This window comes from Nicotiana tomentosiformis, chromosome 4, assembly GCF_000390325.3.
Source record: "Nicotiana tomentosiformis chromosome 4, ASM39032v3, whole genome shotgun sequence".
NCBI lineage: Eukaryota > Viridiplantae > Streptophyta > Magnoliopsida > Solanales > Solanaceae > Nicotiana > Nicotiana tomentosiformis.
This window is the reverse complement of record NC_090815.1, coordinates 15,691,655-15,698,050: the sequence shown is the minus strand read 5'-3', so window position 1 is coordinate 15,698,050 and position 6,396 is coordinate 15,691,655. Positions and strand designations below refer to the sequence as shown.

Genomic DNA, 6,396 nt, shown 5'->3' with positions numbered 1-6,396 from the left:
CAACAACAGTTATTAGTCGAGCATCCAGATGGCACCGTATGAGGCTCTGTAGGGTAGGCGGTGTCAGTCTCCAATGGGTTGGTTCGAGCCCGGTGAGGCTAGATTATTGGGTACAGACTTGGTTCAGGATGCCCTGGATAAGGTGAAGGTGATTCAGGATCGACTTCACACAGTCCAATCCAGACAGAAGAGTTATGCAGATCGGAAGGTTCGCGATGTTGCATTCATGGTTGGAGAGCGGGTCTTGCTCCGGGTTTCGCCTATGAAGGGCGTTATGAGGTTCGGGAAGAAGGTCAAGATGAGCCCAAGGTTCATTGGTCCATTTGAGGTGTTGCGGCGAGTTGGAGAGGTTGCTTATGAGCTTGGCTTACCTCCCAGTCTAGCAGGAGTTTATCCGTTATTCCATGTTTCTATGTTCCGGAAGTATCACAGTGATCTATCTCATGTGCTGGATTTCAACTCAGTCCAGTTGGACAAGGATCTATCTTATGTTGAGGAGCCAGTGGCTATTTTGGACAGGCAGGTTCGAACGTTGAGGTCAAAGAATATTGCTTCCGTGAAGGTTCAGTGAAGGGGTCAGCCGGTCGAGGAGGAGACTTGGGAGATCGAGCAGGATATGCACAATCGTTATCCTCATCTTTTCACCACTTTAGGTATGTCTTTATGCTCGTTCGAGGATGAACGATTGTTTTAAAAGGGGGAGGATGTAACAACCCGGGCGGTCATTTTGAGAGTAATAGCCCCCAATTCCCTATTAACTGCTTCCCCCGTATTTTTTTCTACTTATGTGACTTGTCGGGAGGTTTTATTTTTAGTTTCGGAGTGTTTTGGGATATTTAGTCCCTAAATAGAAGCTTAAGCATTAGAATTTTGACCGTAGTCGGAACTGTGTAAAGATGACACCGGAATGGAGTTTCGTCGGTTCCGTTAGCTCTGTTGGGTGATTTTTGGACTTAGGAGCGTGTCCGGAATGTAAATTAGAGGTCTGTAGTTGATTTAGGCTTGAATTAGCGAAAGTCGAATTTTGGAGATTTTGACCGGTAGTGGACTTTTTGATATCAGGGTTAGATTCCGATTTCGGAAGTTGGAGTAGGTCCGTAATGTTGAATATGACTTGTGTGCAAAATTTGAGGTCAATCGGACGTGGTTTGGTAGGTTTCCGCATCGGTTGTAGAAATTTAAAGTTTCAAGTTCATTAAGTTTGAATTGGAGGGTGATTCGTGTTTTTAGTATTGTTTGATGTGATTTAAGGGCTAGACTAATTCCGTATGGTGATTTAGGACTAGTTGGTATGTTTGGTTGAGGTCCCGGGAGACTCAGGTTGATTTCGAATGGTTAACGAATCAAATTTAGTTTTGGAAGAATAGATGAAGCTGCTGCACCTAGTGTAATCGCACCTGCGCAACATTGGCCGCATGTGCGAGCCCGCAGAAGCGAGCCAATGGACGCATGTGCGGTTTGGAAGGAAGAGGCCAGGGGTCGCAGGTGCAGAGGTATAACCGCATCTGCGCATCCGCAGATGCGGAAGATGGAGCACATAAGCGGAAGGGGCCAGGGTGTGAGGGATCGCAGAACTGGAAGAATTCTGCAGGAGCGGGTGTCACAGGTGCGACTATGGGCCGCAGATGTGAGCTTTCTGGACAGAACACTTAAATGTAAGGGTTCGCGATTTTTGCTCATTTTTAACATTTTGAGCTCGGGTTTGGCGATTTCTTGAGAGCAGTTTTGAGGGATTTCTTGAGGTAAGTCCCTTGTGCTTATTTTTGATCAATAATCTTACTTCCCCATTTATTTTTCCACCTAGTTAGTATGTATTTAAGGTGGAATTTGGGAGTTGAGACTAGGGATTTGGAGAGTTTGATTTGAAGATTTGAAGGAACATTTGATGTCGCATTTTAGTAAATTTGATATGGTTAGACTCGTGAGTGAATGAATGGTCATATTTTGTGAGTTTTACCTGATTCCGAGACGTGGGCCCGGGTCGACCTTTTAGGGCGAATTTCAGAATTTTTGTTAAAGTATTGATTTCATTAATTAGATGAGCCTATTATTGTTGTATTTATGATATGCAATTGTGTTTGGCTAGATTTGGGCCATTCAGAGTCGGATAATCAAGGAAAGGGCATTCTTACGGATTGATTGAGCTTGGTTCGAGGTAAGTGGCTTGCCTAACCTTGTGTGGGGGAAATCTCCTTAGGATTTGGTACTGTTGTCATATGTGAGCGTCGTGTACGTGAGGTGACGAGTACGTACACGGGCTATTTGTTGAAAAACCCGAATTATTTTACTAAGTAGCAACCTGATATTCCTTTAATTTGAGTTATACCATTTAAAAGAGTATTAGTCTGTTTTCATTCTTCATTGAGCTATTCCAACCTGCGTAGTTATCCTGTTTAGTCTAATATCGCATGTCTATGTGCTTTAAATGCTTATTTGAACTCTGTGAAGCATGCCTAGTTGATTTCCTATTTTTTCTTGTTCTTTATCAGTCTTAACTGTAAAATGCTTGTTATTAATTATGGTATTTATCGGTTGAGTTGTATGTTTACTTTTGATACTACGAGGCAGTTCTTCGGGAGTTCTCCCTGCATATTTACTTTTGAGACTACGAGGCGGTTCCTCGGGAGTTCTCCCTGCATATTTACTTTTGAGACTACGAGGCGGTTCCTCAGGAGTTCTCCCTGCACATTTATTTTTGAGACTACGAGGCAGTTCCTCGGGGGTTCTCCCTAGATATTTACTTTTGAGACTATGAGGCGGTTCCTCGGGAGTTCTCCCTGCATAGTTACTTTTGATACTACGAGGCGGTTCCTCGAGAGTTCTCCTTGCACATTTACTTTTGAGACTATGAGGCTGTTCCTCATGAGTTCTCCCTGTATATTTACTTTTGAGACTACAAGGCGGTACCTCGAGATTTCTCCCTCTATATTTATTTTGGAACTACGAGACGGTATCTCGAGAGATCCCCTACTGTTTACCCCTGTGTGTTGTACTGTTGCATTGCTGTGTTTTCTTTCGTTAAATTCTAGTCTCTTATTATATTGTATATTCTCCTGCTTTATTTATTATATACTAGTGGGCCTGACCTGACCTCATCACTACTCGACCGAGGTTAGGCTTGACACTTATTGGGTACCGTTGTGGTGTACTCATGCTACACTTCTGCACATAATTTTGTGTAGATCCAGGTACTACTTATCAGCCCCGCTATTAGCTGAGAGTGCTTGCTACTGTATGGAGACTTCAAGGTACATCTGCCGCGTCCGCAGACCTCGGAGTCCCCCTCTATTCTCTCCTATGTCATTTATCTTTCGTACTTTTTTTGTTAGACTCTGGTGTATTGAGATACTAGTTTCCTTCTGTAACGTGTGACTTACGATATTCTGAGTTTTGGGAAGACTGTGTATTATAGAGTATTGGTTATTGTACATGCCGAGCGGCATCGTTATTAGTTATCTAATTATCTGTTACTGTTATTTACCAAGTTTTACTTTCGTTTCGTTATTTTCCATAAATTGTAAGGCTTACCTAGTTATAGAGACTAAGTGCCGTCACAACGTTATACGGAGGGAGTTTGGGTGGTCACAAATTTACTTTCTTAGCAAACATGACATAAAGGCAATTCACTGGACATAACATGTGTCGAAACTCTTTTAAGTAGATATCTCAGTTAATATCTCTGTGGTAACAACCAAATTTTTAGGTCCGGAGGATTCATTTTTTGCAGGATATCAGGAAGTTGTATATTAAATATCAAATAAGGGGCTTCCTATAGTAAATACTACAATTGCAATACCACGGGTTTAGGTAAAAAAAAAAATCAACATGAGCCCAACCCTACTACTCATAATATCCATTAAGAAAACCAAATTTTGATTAACAGAGCAAAATCAACAGATGTCAAAACAATTTTCAAGCCAAAAATAATCATAAAGAAACAAATAAGGTGGCAAAGAAGGTCTTACAGTGAGAAGGAGTTAACATTGGGGCTTAAGCTACAGATGACTTTATGTTATTATAAACACCATTTCTTCACAATGATACAATCTATAAAAAATTCACAAACAAAATCTCCGTGGATCCCGGCACGTATCAATGAAAAACTCACAATCAGTTAAACAAAAGATTTATTACCTTTTATAGAGTTGTACTTAGAGTAGGATTCCCCTACTAAATAAAGGGGGCTCTGATAATTCATTAGACATAGGGTAACACGCATTCCAAAGTAATATATTTCAATTTTTACTATTATAAGGTTTTTCTGTCGTTCATCAAAATTCTCCACCGTGAGCCCGGATCGAGGGTGAATGCTTCACAAAGGCTGGAATCATCCTTCTCGCGTGGTTTGAAATTATTGTATCTTTACTTGTTCATTCTAACTCAATTTACCATTTTATATCAAATTATTTTGCATATCCTTAAAATCACTTACAAATTTAATTATTATCCGATTTTGAGGGTAAACAATTTGGCGCCCACCGTGGAGCTAAGGATAATAGTGGCAATTTGATATAAATTTTCATAATACACCCTACTTCACACTTGTTCTTTGAATTGTCTTTGATTTAAGATCTAAGTTTAAAATGTCGAACTCCCAATCTGCCCCTCTAAACACGGATGCTGAATATGGCCACCATAGTGAGAACAACAATATGGTGCCCGGTAACGAGGTGCCCCCTGCCGATCCCAACGGAATTTCGGCCGCGGACCCGATCGACGCCAACTTATATGTGGCCATTAACACGAATTTTCCCACCGATCTTGAGAACAACATCCGCGGGGGAGTCCGATCGGTAGCCTAAAATACTCATTATAGTGAAGGGGATGGGATCAATTTACAGGTGATTTACGAAATGCTACAGGCACAGCAAGCAGCAATAGCCCAACTACAAAACCAAAGTCGCGCTCCCAATAGAGTTGAGCCCGAACCGTCCCGGGAAAACACTCGCAGAAATGAACCATCCATAGATAGGATAAATGAAGCTGAACTTGGGACCAACCCTGAGATAATTAAAATGCTCGAGGAATTGAAACAACAAGTAGAAACGGGAGAAAAGAAGATCGAAGCCAACGACAAGAAGGTGGAGACCTACACCACCAGGGTCGACCATATCCCCGTAGTACCTCCGATATTGAAAAGCCTAGACTCCAAAAGGTTTGTTAAAAAACCTTTTCCTTCGAGTGGGCTCCAAAGACAATCCCAAAAAAGTTCCGCATGCCTGAAATTCCTAAGTACAACAAAACAACTGATCCAAATGAACATGTGACCTCATACACCATCAAGGGGAACGACTTGAAAGATGTCGAGATCGAATTTGTCCTGCTAAAAAAGTTTGGAGAGACCTTTTCAAAAGAATTTATGATATTGTATCACAACTTGCTCCCAAATTCTATTGACTCATTTGCTATGCTTGCAGATGCTTTTATAAAAGCGCACGTCGGAGCCATTAAGGTCAAAACCAGAAAGTCGGGCCTTTTTGTTCAACATACCAAATTCAACACCACAAGGCTGTTGTTCAACATCGAGGAACGAAATGGTACTCACTCTTGACGGAGGAGGTAACACGGCCTCCTTTTCATTATTCTTTAGAATAGACTCCACAATAGTGAACTTGTCGATGACCCATTCAAAGTGGCCGATATGTAGTGAATAAGGCTGCGGATTTCTAACCTTGGTAGTTGAAATCAGATACGTCTCAAAAAGTTCGAACAAGTTATCACATCGTCTAATGTCGTCACCATATAGTATTACACAAATTTGTTCCTCCTACAATGTTATTAAGAACGATAATGCACTAATTATTGGAAGAGTACAAGTAAAAAGATCTTATGTTATAGTTATAGTTGTAACTTGACTTACGTTTTCATCCTGGACAATTATTGTCTAAAAATGAACTCGCTGATCTCTGGTGTCTCGCGGGTGAAATTTGGCTACAGCCTGGACTTTGCAAGTCCATTTTGTAGTTAGTGGTGTAATTTCACCGATGCTAAGTCTTTCTTCCATTTTATCAATACAACCTGCATATTAATAATCGTAAAATTACAAGAACAAACCATCCCACATTACAAATATAAGGCAGCAAATATACGTAAAATACACTTAGAAATTTTTTCCAACAGTTAGGAATTCCTAGTGAAAGTTGGATCTGGATTTTTTAATCACTACATTTCAGAGTGCTGGAACTCCCTGCTTCACGTGTTCTATAATCTCTATTCCTTTGTGGAAACAAAAATAACTTGTCAAGATATACGTCATATCAGAACAACAGAATATAGCAACTTTAGAGAAGTAACGATTCAACAGTTCACACATGTTCATTCTTCAAGATAATGTGATTTACACCAATGACCCTAACATCTAGCACATTTGACACTGTTCAAACATGTATACTACTA

The 6,396-nt window shown here is 40.7% G+C and overlaps 1 long non-coding RNA gene across 1 annotated transcript; it reads right to left on the bottom strand.

Annotated features, from left to right (window-relative positions):
- Positions 1-5,657: 5,657 nt before the first annotated feature.
- On the bottom strand, positions 5,658-6,189 carry LOC108946767 (uncharacterized). Its single transcript, XR_001971104.3, has 2 exons — positions 5,861-6,189; positions 5,658-5,767 (listed from the first exon to the last, which is right to left on the bottom strand). It is a non-coding gene; the product is annotated as an uncharacterized lncRNA (long non-coding RNA).
- Between the last annotated feature and the right edge of the window lie 207 nt (positions 6,190-6,396).